Here is a 21,274-nt window from a genome sequence, read left to right as displayed (position 1 = left end):
TTGCATTGAATCTGTAGATTGTTTGCAGTAGTGTGGTCATTTTAACAATATTAATACTTCTGATCCATGAGCATGGGATGTTTTTCCATTTGTTTGTGTTATCCACAATTTCTTTCATTAGTGTTTTTTGTAGTTTGTTTGTTTGTTTGAGACAGAGTCTCGCTCTGTCGCCCAAGCTGGAGTGTAGTGCCGCAATCTTGGCTCACTGCAAACCTCCATCTCCCAGGTTCAAGCGATTCTCCTGTCTCAGCCTCCCAAGTAGCTGGGACTACAGGTGTGCACCACCACACACAGCTAATTTTTTGTATTTTTAGTAGAGATGGGGTTTCACCATGTTAGCTAGGATGGTCTCGATCTCCTGACCTCGTGATCTGCCCGCCTTGGCCTTCCAAATTGCTGAGATTACAGGTGTGAGCCACTGTACCCAGCCTGTAGTTTATTTTATTTATTTATTTTTTTTCTTAAAAATATCTTTCACCTCCTTGGCTAAATATTCTCCTAGATATTTCTTTGTTTTTTTCTCCTTCATTTATGAAGCTTAGTTTTGCTGGATACAAAATGCTTGACTGACAATTATTTTGTTTCAGGGGACTACAGGTAAGGACCCCAATCCTTTCTGGCTTTTAAGGTTTCTGCTGAAAAATCTATGGTTAATCTGATAGGTTTTCCTTTATAGATTACCTGATGCTTTTGTTTCATACCTCTTAAGATTCTTTCCTTCGTTTTGACTTTAGATAACCTGATCACTGCGTGTTTGGGTGATGATCATTTTGTGATGAATTTCCCAAGTGTTCTTTGAGCTTCTTGTATTTGGACGTTTATATCTCTAGCAAGGAAGTTTTCCTCAGTTATTCCCTCAAATAAGTTTTCTAAACTTTTAGATTTCTCTTCTTCCTCAGGAACACTAATTATTCTTAGGTTTGACCATTTAGCATAATCCCAAATTTCTTGGAGGCTTTGTTCGTTTTTTTAAATTCTTTTTTCTTTGTCTTTGTCCGATGGCGTTAATTTGAAAGCCTTGCTTTTGAGCTCTGAAGTTCTTTCTTTTACTTGTCCAGTCTACTGTTGAAACTTTCCAGTGCATTTGGTATTTCTGTTAAGTGTGTTTTTCATTTCCAGAAGTTGTGATTGCTTTTTCTTTATGATATCTATTTCTCTGAAGAATTTTTCTTCCATATCCTGTATTGTTAAAATTTCTTTAAATTGGTTTTCACCTTTCTCTTGTATGTCCTTGAGTAGCTTAACAATCAACCTTCTGGGCCAGGTGCGGTGGCCCTCGCCTATAATCCCAGCACTTTGGGAGGCCGAGGAGGGTGGATCACGAGGTCAGGAGATCGAGACTATCCTGGCTAACACGGTGAAACCCCGTCTCTACTAAAAAATACAAAAAATTAGCTGGGTGTGGTGGCGGGCGCCTGTAGTCCCAGCTACTCAGGAGGTTGAGGCAGGAGAATGGCGTGAACCCAGGAGGCGGAGCTTGCAGTGAGCCGAGATCGCGCCACTGCACTCCAGCCTGGGCGACAGAGCGAGACTCCATCTCAAAAAAAAAAAAGAAAAAAATCAACCTTCTGAATTCTTTAACTGGCAATTCAGAGATTTCTTCTTGGTTTGGATCAATTGCTAGGGAGCTAGTGTGATCTTCTGGGAGTGTTATAGAACCCTGTTTTGTTATATTGCCAGAATTACTTTTCTGGTTCCTTTTCATTTGGGTAGACTAGTTTATTGGAAAGGTCTGGAACTCAAGGCCTGCTGTTCAGATTCTTTTGTTCCACTGGGTGATCCCTTGATACCGTGTTCTCCCCGTTCCCCTAGGGATGGGGCTTCCTGAGAGCCAGCCTGCAGTGGCTGTTATTGTTCTTCTGCGCTTAACCACCCAGCAGGGCTACCAGGCTGTGGGACGGTGCTGGGGAATGCCTGCAAAGAGTCTTGTGATGTGGTCTGTCTTCATGTCTCCCAACTGTGGATACCAGCATCTGCTTTGGTGGAGTTGGCAGGAGAGTGATGGAGACTCTGTGAGAGTTCTTGGTTGTAGATATGTTTAGTATGCTGGCTTTCTTGAATGCTGGTTATGCCAGGAGTGAAAGTGTCATGTGGACAGACTCAGGACCTCTGGTTAGCCAGGATGTTGCAGGCAGTGGAATTAGCTTTTGTTTTCTCCTTCCTGGGAGCAGGGTTATTCTGTCATGAGTTACTGTAATGGCCTGATTTGGTTGGCCAGTTGGTTGGCCTCACTTTCAAGAGAGTTCCAGCTGCCATAGTAGTAGAGGTATCTAAGCTTGCCCCAAGTTGGCCAAGGTAAGTATTCTGGTTTCTCAGGTGATGGGTGGGGCCATAAAGCTCCCTGGAGTTTATGTCTCTTGTGTTCAGCTACCAGGGTATGTAGAGAAATACCATCAGCTGGGGGCAAGGTTAGGTGGGTCTGGGTTCTGATTCTCCCTGGGCAGGGCTTGCTGCAGCCACTGTGGCTGTTGGGGGGTGGTTCTCAGGCCAATGGGGTTTTGTTCCAGAAGGGATCTTGGCCACCTGTGCTGTGTTATATAGTTTGCCAGGGAAGTGGGGGAGAGCTGGTAGTGAAAGGCCTCATCCAGCTCCCACACAGTTGACAAGGCTGGTCTCTCTTCTGCAGTGCCTGCCTCAGACCTTGCCCCAGGCCATGAGCTTCCCCGCTGAGAAAGCAAGCATGGCTTTCAGGCTTTGCCCTTCCGCATCTGCCCACACTGTCAGTGGCGGCTTCTGTGCTCATATCTGCAGCAGTTTCCATTTGCATCCTGCCCCCCCACCAGATTCTGCTCAAGAAAATTTGCTCAACATATTCTGCTCAAGAAAATCTGTGCCCAGTCAAAGTTATTACAAATTTCAGTTGGAAGCTTCTTTCATCCTGTGACCCCACCCTAATTCCTCTGGCTGCCTTCCCCAAGGGCCCCTGTGAGATATAGTCAGGGATGTTTTCTCTGGGCTTGAGCTGGAGACTGGGAGAGTCTACAGGCTCTTCCTGCCACTGATGCTGCTTTTATTTTTCATGTAGCTCCCTGAATCTATTTCAACTCTAAGGAAGGTTAAATCCTTTTCCCGTTATCTGGATTTTCAGCTACCACAGTGACGATGTGTGTTCAGAGGCAGGTTTTCCCCACCTCACACACTGGGAACTCAGCTTTTTGCCTGTGTCTCATGGAGTTTGCAGTGATACGCTGCTTCTTTCAAAGGATTCGTGAATTCTTTCAGTTTTCCTGGTACATTCAACAACGGTTCTTGGAGCAAAAGTTCATTGTGTGAGTCTCCGCACACTGTTCTGTCCTTCCAAGTGGGAACTGCACATTAGTCCTGCCTCCTGCCATCTTCCTCCAGTTTTTTTTTTTTTTTTCTGGCTATTGTAAATGGGATTGCCTTCTTGATTTCCTTCTCAGCTAGATAGTAGTGTTTTTTTTGTTTTTTTTTTTTGTATAGAAATGCAACTGGTTTTTGTACATTGATTTTGTATCCTGAAAGTTTACTGAATTTATCAAATCTAAGAGCTTTTTTTGTGGGGGGAGTCATTAGGTTTTTCTAGAGATAAGATCATAACATGAATGAACAGGGATAACTTAACCTCCTCTTTACCAATTTGGGTGCCTTTTGTTTCTTTCTCTTGCCTGATTGTTCTGGCTAAAACTGTCAGCACTATGTTGAATAGGAGTGGTGAAAATCGACATCCTTGTCTTTTTCCAGTTCTTAGGATTTTGGCTGTGGGACTGTTGTATATGATCTTTATTATTTTGAGGTATGCTCTTTGCAGGCTTAATGTGTGGAGGGCTTTCATCATGAAGGGATGCTGAAGTTATCACATGCTTTTTCTGCATCTTTGGAGGTGATCATGTGGTTTTTGCCCTTAATTCTGTTAGTGTGATATATCACATTACTGACTGTATATGGTGAACCATCCTTACACCCCTGGTATAAAACCCTCCTGATCATGGTGTATTATCTTTTTGATGTGCTGTTGGATTCAGTTTGCTAATATTTCGTTGAGAGTTTTTGCATCTGTGTTTATCAGGGATATTGGTCTGTAGTGTACTTGTCTGTTTGGGTATCAGGGTGATTTGGGCCTCATGGAATGACGTAGGAAGAATTCCCTCCTCCTCAATTTTTGGGAACAGTTTCGGGAGGATTGGTATTTGTTCTTTGTGTATTTGGTAGAACTCAGCTGTGAATCCATCTGGTCCTGGGCTTTTCTTTGTTGAGAGATTTTTTTAAATGGATTCAATCTTGCTACTCATTATTGGTCTGCTCGGGTTTTTTATTTCTTCCTGGTTCAATCTTGAGAGGTTGTATGTTTCCAGCCAGTAATTTATCCATTTCCTCTAGGTTTTCTAGTTTGTGAATGTATAGTTGTTTATAATATTCTCTGATGATCTTTTGTATTTCTGTGGTATCAGTTGTAATGTTTCCTTTTTCATTTCTGATTTTATTTGGATCATCTCTTTTTTTTTCCCTTGTTACTCTAGCAATTGGTTTATCAATTTTATTTATTTTCTCCAAGAACCAACTTTTCGTTTTCCTGATCCTTTGTACTGTTTTTTGGTCTTTATTTTATTTTATTTTTTGGTTCTGCTCTGATCTTTGTTATTTCTTCTACTGATTTTGGATTTGGTTTGTTACTTTTGTAGTTCCTTGAGGTGTGACATTAGGTTGTTAATTTGTATCTTTCAGTATCTTTCATGTAGTCACTTGATGTCATAAACTTCCCTCCTAGCACTGTTTTTTCTGTATCCCACAAGTTTTGGTATGTTGCGTTTGCATTTTCATTTGTTTCAAAAATTTTTTTTTAAATTTCTGACTTAATTTCTTCTTTGACCCAACGGTCATTCAGAGGCATGTTGTTAATTTCTGTGTACTTGTATTGTTTTCTGAAATTCTTCTTGGTATTGATTTCGTGGTATTGGTACATGAAAATTTTTGATTTTTAAAAATTTGTTGAGACCTGTTTTGTGTTTTTACATATGGTTTATCTTGGAGAACGTTTTATGTGCTGATGAGAAGAACATAAATTCTGCAGTTGAGCAGAATATTCTGTAAATGTGTTTTAGGTCCGTTGCACCGAGTACAATGTTTCTTTGCTGATTTTTTTTCTCGGTGAGCTATGAATAGGGTGTTGAAGTCCACCACCATTATTTCATTGCTGTCTGCCCCTTTCTTTACTAAATATTAGTAGTAATATTTGTTTTATGAATCTGGGTGCTGTTGGCTGCATGTATATTTGGATGTATTGTTATATCCTCTTGCTGAATAGGTCCCTTTATCATTATATAATGACCTTTGTTGTCTTTTTTTTTTTTAACTGTTTTTGATTTAAAGTCTGTTTTATCTGATGTAAGTATAACTACTCCTGGTCTCGTTTGTTCTTTTGTTTGTGTGGAATATCTTTACTTTGAGGCTGTGTCTTCATAGGTAAGGGGGATTTCTTGTGAGCAGTGTATGGCTGGATCATGTTTTTCTCTATCCATTCCACCAATCTGTATCTTTTAAGAGGAGAATTTAATCCATTTATATTCAAGGTTAATATTGATATGTGAGGTTTTGTTCCTGTCATATTTTTCATTGTTTTCTAGTTTTGTAAGTTCTTTGTTATCTTTTTCTCTATTTCTCTTTGTGGTTTGGTGGAATTCTGTAGTATTGCCATTGGATTCCCTTCTCTTCCTCCTTTGCGCGATTGTTTTACTTGTGAGTTTTATACTTTCATGTGTTTTCATGATGGTGAATATCTTCCTTTTGTTTTCCACATTTAGGACTTTGAGCATTTCTTACAGGATCTGTATAGAATTCTCTGGGAGACGAATTCTTTCAGCATTGCTTGTCTACAAAAGACTTTATCTCTCCTTCACGTATGAAGCTTAATTTTTCTGAAAATAGAATTCTTCAATGGCAGGCTTTTTTCTTTTCTTTTTGCTACAGAGTCTCACTGTGTCTCCCAGGTTGGAGTGCAGTGGCATGATCATGGCCCACTGCAACTTCCACCTCCCAGGCTCAAACAGTCCTTCCACCTCAGCCTCCCAAGTAGCTGGGAGTACAGGCACATGCTACCATGCCCAGCTAACTTTTGTATTTTTTGTAGAGATGGGGGTCTTACCATGTTGCCCCGGCTGACCTCGAACTCCTGGGCTCAAGCCATCCACCCACCTTGACGTCCCAAAGTGCTGGGATTACAGGTGTGAGCCACTATGCCCAGGGGCAGGCTTTTTCTTTTAGTGCTTTGAATATGCCCTCTCATTCTTTTCTGGCCTGTAAGATTTCTGCTGAAAAGTCTGCCATTACTCTTTTCTTACTGATTTTAGAATTCTTTCACTTTGACTTTTGACGATCTGATTATAATATGCTGTGGTGAAGTCCTTTGTGCAGTGTATTTTTCGGGGACCACTGGACCTCCTGTATTTGGATGTCTAAATCTCTTGCTGTACTTGGGATGTTTTCACCATTTATTTTATTAGATATGTTTTCTAAACTTTTTGATCTTTCTTCCCCCTCAGGAATACTGATAATTTGTACGTTAGGTTTTTACGTAGTCTCAAACATCTCCAAGGCTTCATTCTTTTTTGTTCCTTTTTCTTTATTTTTGTCTGCCTAGATTATTTCAGAAGACCTGTCTTTCACGTTCTGAGATTCTTTCTTCTATTGGTCTATTGTTGAGGCTTTTGATTGTATTTTATACTTCCTTATATGAATTTTTTTCTGTTTCAGAATTTCTGTTTTTTTTTAAAGATATCTGTCTCCTTAGTAAACTTCTTATTCACATCCTATATTGATTTTCTGATCTTTGTACTGGTTTTCAGATTTCTCTTACATTTCATTGAGCTTCTTTGAAATTAGTATTTTGAGTTTTAATCTGGCATTTTGAGGGTTTTTTTTTTTCAGTTAGGATCTATTGCTGGAGAATTATTGTTTTCCTTTGAGGGTATCATATTGCCTTGGCTTTTTCAGGCTTTTTGTATTTTTACATTGATTTCTGCACATCCGGAGCAATAGTTGCTGCTTATTTTTAAATTTACTTTCACTGGGAGGGGACTTTTTTTCTTGTCTATGTGACCATGATGTGTTTGGGCAGGTAGGGCTGTTTGGCTTTGTTTCAGGATGTGCAGTGGTAAAAGTGCTGTGTGATTTCTTTGGCTATAAATAGCCTTTGTGGTAGCTGTGGGTTTATTGGTGTGTTATGGTGCGGTTATTGGTGGCGGCTGTCGTGAAGTTGTACTGGGGACTGGAATGCCTGATGGATCCCTTTTCAGGTTTCACTGGTAGCAATGGTGGGCTAAGCATGTCTGTTCTTGTGCCATGGGGCAGTGTATTCTGGCGCCTGTGTTGGCAGTTCAAGGCTATTTCTTGGGCCTCTGTGTAGCTGTCCTGGATGCTGGTTGTAGTTGTGTATGCTGAATGGGTAAGTGGGCCCTCAGCCCCCTTGTAACCCAGGGTGGCATAGGTCATGGTGGTAGCAGTGGTTGTGCAATGATCTTCTCGTTTCCAAGCACTTTGCTCTTGTGTTAGAAGTTGTTGCAATGGGCTTTGCAGATTGACCTCTAGGTCAGTAGGTGATGTTTACAGGTTAGAGCCAGCTACAGTGGGTACAATAGGATTTGTGCCCAACCTCTTTTCCATGGGAGAAGTACTTGGGTGTCTCAGGTGGCAGGTTGGGTAAGGAAAACTCAGGAGCCTGGATGCCATGCTCCACCTTGGAGAGGCATGGGGAAGAGCCCAGGCAGAGCTGGACTGGGCAGTTGTACTCAGGTCCCCCATGGTGATTGTATGCACAAGTCCCAACAAGGGTAGTGAGGCAGCCCCCAAGCCCCTGGGAAAATGCTTGGGTGAGGGGTGGCCACCACTATGCCAGGGTCTCAGCCTAGGAAAGGATTGACAGCCCAAGCAGCCACAGTTGTGGCCAGCAGACATGGGACTTGTGTCCCTCTCCTATCCTTGTTTTGGTGGAGTGCTCCCTCCCTTGTTCCGACTGTGGCAGCCAACCCAGTTATCTAGTCAGTCCTAGAAGTTTGCATCCAGTCTGCCACTCAGCTTAGGGCCGTGGGAGATGCCACCCAGCCCCCATCCTGGCCTCTGAGGCAACTCTTCTCCTGCTCAGGTCTTAGGAGACAGCCTTGTTCCTGTGCCAGTTGGGCTGGATCCCAGGTCATGCTCATTTCTCAGTTCCGGCTGCAGAATTTCTTCCCCTACTCAAGCCTCATTTCTGCAAACCCCAGCCCAAGTCCCCCTAACTCCAGTAATTGGTGCTGCTAATTTCCACACATTGTTGAGCAGCTAAGATCAAGAATGGCATCTTACTGTAGCTGCCTGGGTCTGAGAGAGTGCATAGGACACACCCTGGAGCAGTTTCTTCTCATGGTTTCCCGGCTGCTCCTTAAGTGTGATTCTGAGATTGGGAGAGTCAAGGTGCTCTCCTATGGCCTGGATTGTACAGTTTCCCAGGGAAAGTGGACCCCAGAAGGACACTCACTCACACTCTCCCATATGGGGGATTCATTCCCCATTTTTGGCCCCAGGCCACATGGGCTGCCTGTTTTCCTTCTCTTTTTCAGAATTTGGCTTTTCCTTTTCAGGAAGCTTCTTATGCCACAGTTTATCCATTTACCTACTGAAAGACATCTTGGTTGCTTCCAGATTTTGGCAGTTGTGAATAAAGCTTCTCTATAGATATTCATGTGCAAGTTTTTGTGTGGACAAAAGATTTCAACTCCTTGGGGTAGATATCAAAAAGCATTTTTCTTGGATCATATGCTAAGAGTATGTTTAGTTTTCTTTTTTAAAAAACCTTCTATGCTGCTGCTGAGATGTGAAAAAGAAGTAAAAGTATTGTGAAAAAGAAGTAAAAAATATGTGAAAAAGAAGTAAAAATGTGAAAAAAGAAAATTTAACTGTCAAAGTGTCTTCTAAATGGGTTGTGTCAGCAAAAGAAACTTATCATGAGAGTGAACAGACAACCTACAGAATGGGAGAAAATTTTTTCAGTTTATCTATCTAACAAAGGTCCAATATCCAGAATCTACAAGGAACTTAGATAAATTTACAGGAAAAAAACAAACCTCATTAAAAAGTGGGCAAAGGACGTGAACAGACAGTTCTCAAAAGAAGACATTTATGTGGCCAAGAAACATATGAAAACAAACTCAACATCACTGAGCATTAGAGAAATGCAAATCAGAACCACAGTGAGATACCACATGATGCCAGTCAGAAGGGCAATTATTAAAAAGTCAAGAAACAACAGATGCTGGTGAGGTGGTGGAGAAATACGAACACTTTTACACTGTTGTTGGGAATGTAAGTTAGTTCAGCCATTGTGGAAGACAGTGTGGTGATTCCCCAAAGACCTAGAACCAGAAATACCATTTGACCCAGCAGTCTCATTACTGGGTATTTACCCAAAGGAATAAAAATCAGTTATAAAGATACATGCACATATATGTTCATTGCAGCACTTTTCACAATAGCAAAGACATGGAATCAACCCAAATGCCCATCTGTGATACACTAAAGAAAATGTGGTACATATACACCATGGAATATTATGCAGCCATAAAAAGAACGAGATCATGTCCTTTGCCCAGATATGGATGGAGTTGGAAGCCATTATCCTCAGCAAACTAACAAAGGAATGGAAAACCAAACACCGCATGTTCTCACTTATAAGTGGGAACTGAACAATGAGAATACATGGACACAGGGAGGGGAATAACACACACTGGGCCTTGGCAGGGGGAGGGAGAGCATCAGGATAAACAGCTAAGCATGTGGGGTCTAACACCTAGGTGATGGATTGATAGGTGCAGCAAACTACCATTGCACATGATAACAAACCTGCACATCCTGCACATGTATCCCAGAACTTAAAATTCAGTTTTTGAAAAGAGTGGTTGTACCATTTTACATTCCTGCCAGCAGAGAATGAGAGTTCCTGTTGCTCCACATCCTCACCAGCATATGGTGTCAGTGTTCTGGATTTTGGCCATTCTCATACATGTGCCTGACCTTCTTTGTATAACAATAAATTAGTTTGAACTTCCTAGAATTTTATATATATGAAATCATACAATATGTACCATTTACCTGATTTCTTCTACTCATCATATTTAAGATGCATCTAGGATGATGTGTGTATGAATAGTTCATTTTTTATTGTTCAGTAGTACTCTCTTGTATGTGTATATCACAATTTGTTTATTCACCCATTGGAAGACATTTGAGTTGTTTACAACTTTTGGCTATTGCAAATAATGCAGCTTGAACAGTCATATCAACATTTCTGTTGATGTGGATGTATGCTTTCATTTCTCTTGGATGAATATCTAGGAAGGGAAGATTTAATTTGCATTTCCCTGATAACTAATGTGATTATTTGTCATTTGTTATGATATGGCTCTGTCCCCACCCAAATTTCATCTTGAATTCCCACATGTTGTGGGACGGATCTGGTGGGAGGTAATTGAATCATGGGGGCAGGCCTTTCCCTTGCTGTTTTTGTAATAATGAGTAAGTATCATGAGATCTGATGGGATTTCCCTGCACAAGCTCACATTCTCTCTTGCTGCTGCCATGTAAGAAGTGCCTTTCACCTTCCACTATGATTGTGAGGCCTCCACAGCCACATGCAACCATGAGTCCATTAAACCTGTTTTTCTTCCCAGTCTTGGGTATGTCTTTATAAGCGGCGTGAAAACAGACTAATAAAGTAAATTGGTAACAGTAGAATGGGGTGCTGCTGAAAAGATACCTGAAAATATGGAAGCGACTTTGGAAGTGGATAACAGGCAGAGGTTGGCACAGTTTGGAGGGCTCAGAAGAAGAAAGGAAAATGTGGTAAAGTTTGGAACTTCCTAGAGACTTGTTGAATGGCTTTGCCCAAAATGCTGATGGCAGTATGGACAATAAAGTCCAGGCTGAGGTGGTCTCAGGTGGGGATGAGGAACTTGTTGGGAACTGGAGGAAAGATGATTCTTGTTATGTTTTGACAAAGAGACTGGTGGCATTTTGCCCCTGTCCTAGAGATTTGTGGAACTTTGAACTTCAGAGAGATGATTTAGGGTATCTGGTGTGAGAAATTTCTAAACAGCAAAGCATTCAAGAGGTGACTTGAGTGCTGTTCAGTTTTAAAACGTTAAACATTTAAACATAAAACATTTAAAACATTACGGCATTCAGTTTTAAAAGGGAAACAGCATAAAAGTTTGGAAAATTTGCAGCCTGACAATGCAATAGAAAAGATGATTCCATTTTCTAAGGAGAAATTCAAGCCAGCTGCAGAAGTTTGCATAAGTAATGAGGAGCTGAATGTTAATCACCAAGATAATGGGGAAAGTGTCTCCAGGGCATGTCAGAAACCTTTACGGCAGCCCCTCCCATCACAGGCTGAGAGGTTTAGGAGGAAAAAATGGTTTCATGGGCTGGACCCAGGGTCCCTCTGCTGTGTGCAGTATGGGGACTTGGTGCCCTGCATCCCAGCTGCTCCAGCCGTGACTAAAGGGCCAGGGTACAGCTCGGGCTGTTGCTTCAGAGGGTGGAAGCCCCAAGCTTTGGCAGCTTCCATGTGGTGTTGAGCCTGTGGTGCACAGAAGTCAAGAATTGAGGTTTGGGAACCTCTGCCTATATTTCAGAAGATGTATGGAAACACCTGGGTGCCCAGGCAGAAGTTTGCTGCAAAGGCAGGGCTCTCATGGAGAACCTCTGCTAGGGCAGTGCGGAATGAAAATGTGGGGTCAGAGCCCCCACATAGAGTCCCTGCTGGGGCACTGCCTAATGGAGCCGTGAGAAGAGGGCCACCATCTTCCAGACTCCAGAATGGTAGATCCGCTGACAGCTTGCACCGTGTGCCTGGAAAAGCCAATACCAGCCTGTGAAAGCAGCTGGGAGGGAGGCTGTCCCTTGCAAAGCCACAGGGGTGGAGCTGCCCAAGACCACGGGAACCCACCTCTTGCATCACCATGACCTGGATGCGAGACATGGAGTCAAAGGAGATCATTTTGGAGCTTTAAGATTTGACTGCCCTGCTGGATTTTGGACTTGTGTGTGGCCTGTAGCGTCTTTGTCTTGGCCAATTTCTCCCGTTTGGAATGGCTGTATTTACCCAATGCCTGTATCCCTGTTGCGGGAAGTCAGGGACCCCAAATGGAGGGACCTGCTGGAGCTGCTGCAGAGGAACATAAATTGTGAAGATTTCATTTTAATATGGACATCTGTCAGTTCCCAAATAATACTTTTATAATTTCTTATGCCTGTCTTTAATCTCTTAATCCTGTTATCTTCGTAAGCTGAGGATGTATGTCACCTCAGGACCACTGTGATAATTGTGTTAACTGTATAAATTGATTGTAAAACATGTGTTTGAACAATATAAAATCAGTGCACCTTGAAAAAAAACAGAATAACAGTGATTTTTAGGGAACAAGGGAAGACAACCATAAGGTCTGACCCTCTGTGGGGTCGGGCAAAAGGAGCCATATTTTTCTTCTTGCAGAGAGTCTATAAACAGACATGCAAATAGGGAAGATATCACTAAATTCTTTTCCTAGAAAGGAGTATTAATATTAATACCCTCAGAAAGGAATGCATTCCTGGGGGGAGGTCTATAAATGGCTGCTCTGGGAATGTCTGTCTTATGTGGTTGAGATAAGGACTGAGATATGCTGTGGTCTCCTGCAGTACCCTCAGGCTTACTAGGGTGGGGAAAAACTCCGCCCTGGTAAATCTGTGGTCAGACTGGTTCTCTGCTCTTGAACCCTGTTTTCTGTTGTGTAAGATGTTTATCAAGACAATATGTGCACCACTGAACAGACCCTTATCAGTGGTTCTGCTTTTTCCCTTTGTCCTGTTCCCTTAGAAGCATGTGATCTTTGTTAGATCCTTATTAGTAGTTCTGCTTTTTGCCCTTTGAAGCATGTGATCTTTATACCTACTCCCTGTTCTTACACCTCCTCCCCTTCTGAAACCCTTAGTAAAAACTTGCTGGTTTTGAGGCTCAGGTGGGCATCATGGTCCTAACGATATGTGATGTCACCCCTGGCAGCCCAGCTGTAAAATACCTCTCTTTGTACTGTCTCTCTTTATTTCTCAGCCAGCCTACACTTATGGAAAATAGAAAGAACCTACATTGAAATATTGATGGTGGGTTCCCCCAATATATCCCCATTGTATCTAGGAAGTAACTAACTTGCTTTTGATTTTGCAGGCTCATAGGCAGAAGGTACTTGCCTTGTCTCGGATGAGACTTTGGACTGTGGACTTTTGAGTTAATGCTGAAATGAGTTAAGACTTTGGGAGACTGTTGGGAAGGCATGATTGGTTTTGAAATGAGAGGACATGAGATTTGTGAGGGGCCAGGGGCAGAATAATATGGTTTGGTTTTATCCCCACCCAAATTTCATCTTGAATTCTCACATGCTGTGGGAGGGATTCAGTGGGACGTAATTTAATCATGGGGGCAGGTCTTTCCTATGCTGTTCTTGTGATAGTGAATATAAGTCTCACAAGATCTGATGGTTTTAGAAAGGGGAGCTTCCCAGCACAAGCTTCCATTCTGTCGCGCTGCCACTATGTGAGAAGTGCCTTTCGCCCTCTGCCATGACTGTGAGGCCTTCCCAGCCATATGGAACTGTGATTCCATTAAAACTGTTTTTCTTCCCAGTCTCAGGTATGTCTTTATCAGCATCGTGAAAATGGACCGATACACTGTTGTATATTTTCTTTGGCAAAATGTCTATTAAGATCTTTTGATAATTTTAAAGATTGGATTTATTTTCTTGTTCTTTAACTTTGAGAGCTGTTCACATATTCTTGGTTAAAGTTCTTTATCAAAACGTATGACTTGTAAATATTTCTTCCATTTAGTTACCTGTCTTTTCATTCTCCTAACAATATCTTTGAACAAGCAGACATTCTTAATTTTGATGAAGTCAAATTTATTAAATTTTCTTTTATGGATTGTGCTTTTGATGTCATAATCTACTAAATCTTTCTCTAACCCAAGATCACAAAGACTGTCCTGTATGTTTTCTTCTAGAAGTTCTATACATTTAGTTTCTGTGCTTTGGCCCATGACTCACTTTGAGTTAATTTTTGAATATAGTATGACATATAGATTGGAGGGTTTTTTTTGTCCATACTGGTTGCCAGTTATTCCAGCACCATTGCTTGAAAAGTTTATTCATTTTCCACTGCATTAACTTTGGATTTTCATTGAAAATCAGTTGTCCACATATGTGTGAATGTGATTCTGTTTCTGTGCTCTTCTTTTTTTTTTTTCTCCATCAGTGTCTTTTTTTTTCTTTACATCAGTACTACACTGTCTGGATTACAATAGGTTGATCGTAAAACTTGACATCAGGTAGTATAAGTTCTTTAGCTTTTTAAAAAACTGTTTTGTGTGTGTGTGACACGGTTTGGATCTATGTCCTCACTCAGATCTCATGTTCAGTTGTGATTCCCAGTGTTAGAGGTGGGGTCTGGTGGGAGGTGACTGGATTTTGGGGGCAGTTTCTCATGGTTTAACACCATCCCCCTTGGTGCTGCTGTCATGGCAATAGTGAGTTATTGTGAGACCTGGTTGTCTAAAAGTTTCTGGTGCCTCCCCCAACCCTTTGCTCCTGCACCAGCCATGTAAGATGTGCCTGTTTCCCCTCATGATTGAAAGTTTCCTTAGACCTCCCCAGAAACTGAGCAGATGCCAGCATCATGCTTCCTCTACAGCCCATGGAATCATGAGCCAATTAAACCTCTTTTCTTTATAAATTACCCAGTCTGAAGTATTTCTTTATAGCAGTGTGAGAACAGACTAATACCGTTTGTTTGTTTTGGAGACAAAGTCTTGTTCTGTCACCCAGGCTGGAGTGTAGTGGTATGATTTTAAGTCATTGTGGCCACAACCTCGTGATGTCAAGTGATCCTCATGCCTAAGCCTCCTAAGAAGTTAGGACTACAGGCATTCACCACCATGGCCATCTAATTTTTAAATTTTGTGTAGTCTTTGACTCTTGCTGTGTTGCCCAGGCTGATCTCAAACGCCTGCTTCAAGTGATTTTCTTGTTTCAGCCTCCCAAAGGGCTGGGATTACTGGCATGAGCCACCACATCTGCTAGGATTTTGACTGGGATTGTATTGAATCTATAAAACATGTTGGAAAGGATTAACATCTTTACAATATTGAGTCTTTTACAAGTCTTTTAATTTCTCTTGCTTGTAGTTTTGTGTAGGTCTTCTTTCTTGAACTTTGTTAGTGCCTTTTAAGGAATTTGTTTATTTCATCTAAGTTGTCGAGTTTATTATAACATTCTTTTTGATGCTATTGCAAGTAGAATTATTTTGTTAATTTCCTTTTTGGATAGTCCATTCTTAGTGTATAGAAATTCCACTGATTTTTTATGTTGATTTTGTAACCTGTAATTTTACTGAATTCATTTATTCTAAAAGTTTTGTTTGATGGAGTCCTTAAGATTTTCTACCTGTATGATCGTTTCAACTGCATATGTAGATAATTTTACTTTTTCTCTGCCTATTTGGATGGATTTTTAAAGTTGTTCTAACTTGATTGCTCTGGCTAGGACTTCCAGTACTATGTTGAATAGCAGTGGCAAGAGTGGGCATCCTTGCCTTCTTCCAGATCTTAGTAGCTTTTGGTTTCTTCCCATTGATTATAATGTTAGCTGTGGGTTTCTAAAAATGTCTATTGTCTTGGCCGGGTGCAGTGGCTCATGCATGTAATCCTAGCACTTTGGGAGGTCAAGGTGGGTGGATAGCTCCAGTCCAGGAGTTCAAGACCGGCCTGGGCAACAAAATGAGACCCTGTCTCTGCAAAAAATACAAAAATTAGCCTGGCATGGTGGCATGTGCCTATAGTCCCAACTACCTGGAAGGCTGAGGTGGGAAGGATCATTTGCCAGGAGGCTGAGGCTCTGCACTGTAGCCTGGGTGACAGAGTGAGATTCTGTCTCTTAAAAAAAAATGTCTCTAATATGGTGAGATAAATTCCTTTACCTGTTTTGTTGAGAGTTTTTATCATGAAAGTATATTGAATTTTGTCAGTTGCTCTTTTCTACATCTACTGAGCTAATCATGTGGTTTTGTCTTTCATTCTGCTAGTGTGGTATATCACATTGATTGACCTTCATATGTTGAACCATACTTGCATCCCAGCAATAAATTGGCCCCATTTGGCTAGGGCGTACGATCCTATTAATGTGTCGTTGAGTTAGGTTTGCTAGCTAGCATTGTATTGAGGAGTTTTGCATCTATGTTTACTGGGAATACTGCCCTGTAGTTTTCTTTACTTTTGTTGCCTTTTTATTGACTTTGGAATCAGGGCGATGCTGGCCTTGTAAAATGAGTTTGGAAGTTTACTTTCCTTTTCTGTTTTTGGAACAGTTTTTATGAAGAGTTCATATTAATTTTTCTTTGAATTGTCTGGTCAAATTTACTTTTGAAGCCATCTGATCCTGGGCTTTTCTTTGCTGGAAAGTTTTGATTAGTGATTCAGTCTTCATGTTTATTAGTTTGCTCAGGTTTTCTATTTCTTCTAAATTTAGTCTGGGCAGATTGTATGTTTCTAGGAATTTATCTGTTTCTTTTGGGTTATCCAATTTGTTGGCATATAATGGTTCGTAATAGTTCCTTATGATCTTTTTATTTGTGTCATTTGTTGGAATATCTCTATTTTTATTTCTTATTTTAGTTATTTCTGGCTTCTCTTTGAGTTAGTCTAGCTAAGGATTTTGTCACTGTTATCTTTTAAAAAATCCAACTCTTTTGTTGATTTTTCTAATGTTTTTATATTTTCTAATTCATTTATTTCTTCTTCAGTCTTTATTATTTTCTTTCTTCTGCTAACTTTGGGTTTAGTTTGTTCTTTTCTAATTCCTTGTTCTTTGAGTTTATTATACTTCCTTGGTTAATTTTCATCATATTTGAAAGATTTTCAGCCACTATTTTTTCAAATAGTTTTTTTCTTCTCTTCTCCTTCAGGGACTGTAATCACGAGTACATAAGACATTTCAAATTAATTCATGGTTCATTGATGCTTTTTTCATTCTTTTCTTATTTTGCTCTTTGTTTTATTTTCCTATTGCTGTGTCTTTAAATTTACTAATCTCTTCTTCTGCAGTGTCTAATCTGCCATTAATTCCATCTAGTATAATTTTCATATCCCACAGTATAATTTTCCTTTGTAGAAGGTCAATTTCAGTCTATTTTCTTTCATATCTCTACTTAGCAAGTTTTATCTTTCCTCTAGCTTTTGAAATAAGAAATGTAGTTAAAATAACCGTTTTAATGTCTTTGCTACTCATTCTGTCACCTGCTTCATTTCTTGATTAGTTGCTCCCCACAAGCATACACTGCTCAGTTGTCTGCCAGGTTCTTCCTTTGTGCAGCCCTCTAGGCACTGTGTCATCCTTATGCTCCAAGCTTCATCTCATGAACTTAGGGAGATGGCTGGAGCCCACCTCAGCTCTTCTCTCTACACTGCAGTCTCTCTTTAGGTGGTAAACTGTGGCAATCGTAGGGCCCACCTTGTTTGTTTCTCATCTCTCAGTGATCACTGTCCTTCATTTCCTGATGTCTAGGGTCTTGAAAACTGTTGTTTCATATGCTTTGTTCAGTATTTCAGTTTATGAAGTTGAGAGGGAAAATCTGGTCTCTTTTACTCCATATAGGCTGGAGCCTGAAGTCAATAAGTATATTTCCAATTGATATAATTTCATGAAAATATACTTGCACAGAAAGACTGGTCAAATGGTAAAGTCATCTGGGCACAGTGGCTCACGCCTGTAATCCCAGCACTTTGGGAGGTCCAGGAGGGCGGATCACCTGAGGTCAGGAGTTCAAGACCAGCCTGGCCAACATGGTGAAACCCCATCTCTACTAAAAATACAAAAATTAGCCGGGCGTGGTGGTGGGTGCCTGTATTCCCAACTACTTGGGAGGCTGAGGCAGGAAAATCGCTTGAACCCGGGAGGGCTTGGTTGCAGTGAGCTGAGATTGCACCACTGCACTCCAGCCTGGGCGACAAGTGCAAAACTCCATCTCAAAAAAAAAAAAAAAAAAAAAAAAAAAAAAGTAAAGCCTTTGCTTCGACAACATCATCTTTCATTCCACCGCAGAAGTGGAGCCTCTCTTTCGTTTTACGATGACTTTGTTTTTGAATGAATAAAACAATTGGCAATGAGCCAATTTAAATTATTCCTGTTTTAAAATGATTGTAGATTTCATTATTTCATACTCTTTGTCACTTTTTTTTTTTTTTCCCAGCACTGTCTTAGCTAATATTATTTCAAAAATCTGGTTTAGAGGAAGAGATTTGAAAACATAGTATAATAATCTAACCTTTGAGTTTAAAAGGAAAAAAGTATGTTAATTCTAATATTTCAGCAAAGAACATTTAATCTATAAGTTTTTTTTTTTTAATAACAAGATGTACGTGTTCTTTCTGGTAATCTTACATTAAAACCATGGATATTTATGTCAGCCATTTGTGTAAATGCCAACATATATAATTTATTGATAAAGTCACATTAATGATCCCTTTATGTGTCAAGCTTTTTAAACTCTCTAACTACTTTTTGCTGCTTTAGGAAGATGAATAGGCTTGCTAAAAGTAGAAGTTTACTCAGGTGGGCTAAAGAACATAAATTCTATTGACTCATATTGCAGGTAGAGAAACCAGCCCTTTCTTAAATGAGATTTTATTCTGTATGTTAGTCCTTTTATAGGTATGAATAGAAAAAGATCATTATTCAAGGAATTATGCATGAAATATTTTCAGTTGAATTCTAGTGGGGGGAGTTGATGTGCAGTTTGTCATGAAGAATTTTTTTTATTGACAGATAATCTAGATAATGTGACCTTATGCTTAGCCACTGCTTAACTTACTAAGCTTCTTGCCTGATGTGTATTTTACTTAATCTTTTAACAAAATGAACTTCCAAATGGGCATAAGCATTTAGATATTTGACTAAGGGAGTTAAACAACAACATTTGATAATCAGATCTTTCTAATAGTAGTATTTTAAAATATTTTAAAATTTGCTTGCTTTTAAAATACTTTTACCTTTTTACAGAAGTAGAGGTTTTAAACTCTTTTACGTTTGTCAAATGATTGCTATTAAAGCTTTGTCTGAGTATTGCCATTTTTTCTTAATTGTTGGTGCTTTTAATTTTAAAAGTACATTTTATAATCTAATTATTGCCATGCCAGAAACCTCTCAGGCAGAATTTTAGAGAAGTTCATTTTTAAGGTTTCTTGTGGTCCAGTCTTTATAGAAAATTTTCAGAACTGAAGAACTGTGTGTTGGTCAGAGTGATCTGTTAGTCAATCTATCAGATTTTTTAAAATATTAAATTCAACACAATGATGTTTTGGAACTAGTTTTTATGAGGTAATATTTGTCTAGTTCTTCAGTGCACTATAGCAACAGGCTCCTGGGTTTCTGTTGATGAAGTCAACCTGATACACCCTGAAAACCAAAACATCTGATGATAGAGACTGTTCTTTGCCTAGATGTTCCATATTAAGTCTTGACCCTGAGTCTCAAGATACCAAGTTGAGTCCACTAAGAAGTTCTAGTGAAAGCACTTTCCCATTTTGCAAAACATGCCTTCCATTCTTACTGTGATGATGCTTTCAGCTTCCTGACTTCTCATTTTATGGTAGTGCTGTCACAACATAGGACATAGGCCATGTCCAGTGGTGGTTGGATTACCCACCACAGAGCATATACCAGTGGTTTCCACAGTAGAGTTTGTGCATTTCCATGCATTCATAAAGTAAGTCGTTGGACTGTGTGAAGAAACCATTAGAACTTGTATTTATATTTATTGTTAATGATTTTTAAAGTCTTTGTTTTGTCTGTATATGTCATTGAATAGTATATATGTAGCTTATAAATAATTAAATACACATATATGGGGTATAGATGCTCAAATTTTGTTTTTACTGATGGTAGTATATGATCAAAAAAATTTCAAGAGCAGGTAAGACTCGTATAGAGCATCTGCGCAAGGGTTTGATTCTGGGATCTCCCATTTCCTCCGTCAGTGAGCTTCGTGCTGTGTAAAATTTGGGTGTCTGTGTCTGTGGGTTTTTCTTGCGAGAAGATTCATAGCTCTCACCAGATTCTCAAAGGAGTCTTTGGCCCTAATGATAAAATTACTTCTCTGGGATCTCTGGGCTGAAGCCACTGAAGCTTATTTTGGTAGGACTATATCTTGTTTAAAGATCACTTCCTAGGCTAAATGAAATGGTACTTTATTTGAAAAATAAAACTTATAATTAGATATGTATTCCTTTTAACAAAGTAAAGTTTTATTAATATGAATAGCTGAGAAACTGTAGCCAAGATTGTTGTCATCGTCTCATAACCATGTGTGACATATGCTGTGTACTCTTCTGGTGTCTGCATTGTAACCTTTTTAAAAAAGCTATTTTATTGTATGTTTTCATTAATTATCTACCTTTAAAAAATATTTTGGTATATTATTGTCTTTCAATTTCAAACACATTTGTCCTGGGTAGAAGTGGCTACGGAAGAGCTGCTTTTGAGATCTCCTGTTTTTATGACAATGTTTATATTTGGTTTTTCTGTTGTCTCTCTAAGCTGCTTTTGTAGAGGCTATCTGTAGTAGATTATGCCATTGCATTGGAGTGAGGATGAGAGTTCAGCTCAAAGGTCAACTGATAATGTAAAATTGAGTATAGTCAAAGTTATTCTTGAGATCACCCATAAAAATCCTTAAATCACCCTTAAAATATGAGGTACATAATTTTATTTATACAATTTTATAGACGATTGCTATTATTTATTCTAATTCTTTGTAGTTTAAATTTTATATGGCCCCCAAATAGCTCTATCCTTTTTTCCTTGAAGAATGTTGACATTCCCATTATCTGTCACTTGACCAACACCTGAATGACGTGATTTATTTATCTATCAGTGGTCAGAAAAATCCTACCATTCATGTATTTTTTCCAATAAATACTGGACCTGGCCATGTGCTCATTTAATAGAATGACTAAACTATTTTTAAGTAAAAATACTTTTACAAATGTGTATAGGTGAATTTAAGTAACTTCAATGCATATATTATATCATCCTACTGTATTTCCTGCTTTGCCTTTTTACCCTACAAGCCTATAAGCATTAAACTCAGATTAACAATTTTTAATGGAAGGAAATTATCTTATTTATTCATTTATATAATACATATTAGGTGTGTATAAGACATTATTCTGGGCACTGGGATTATAGGAGTGAAACAAAGT

General features: G+C 39.6%; 1 protein-coding gene across 9 annotated transcripts in view; it reads left to right on the top strand.

Moving 5' to 3' along the window:
• LMBR1 (limb development membrane protein 1) overlaps positions 1-21,274 on the top strand; it is a 210,272-nt gene that overhangs the window by 181,112 nt on the left and 7,886 nt on the right. The window lies entirely within an intron of this gene.

This window comes from Symphalangus syndactylus, chromosome 6 (assembly GCF_028878055.3).
Source record: "Symphalangus syndactylus isolate Jambi chromosome 6, NHGRI_mSymSyn1-v2.1_pri, whole genome shotgun sequence".
In the NCBI taxonomy this organism is placed as follows: domain Eukaryota; kingdom Metazoa; phylum Chordata; class Mammalia; order Primates; family Hylobatidae; genus Symphalangus; species Symphalangus syndactylus.
This window is presented reverse-complemented; position numbering and strand designations above follow the sequence as displayed.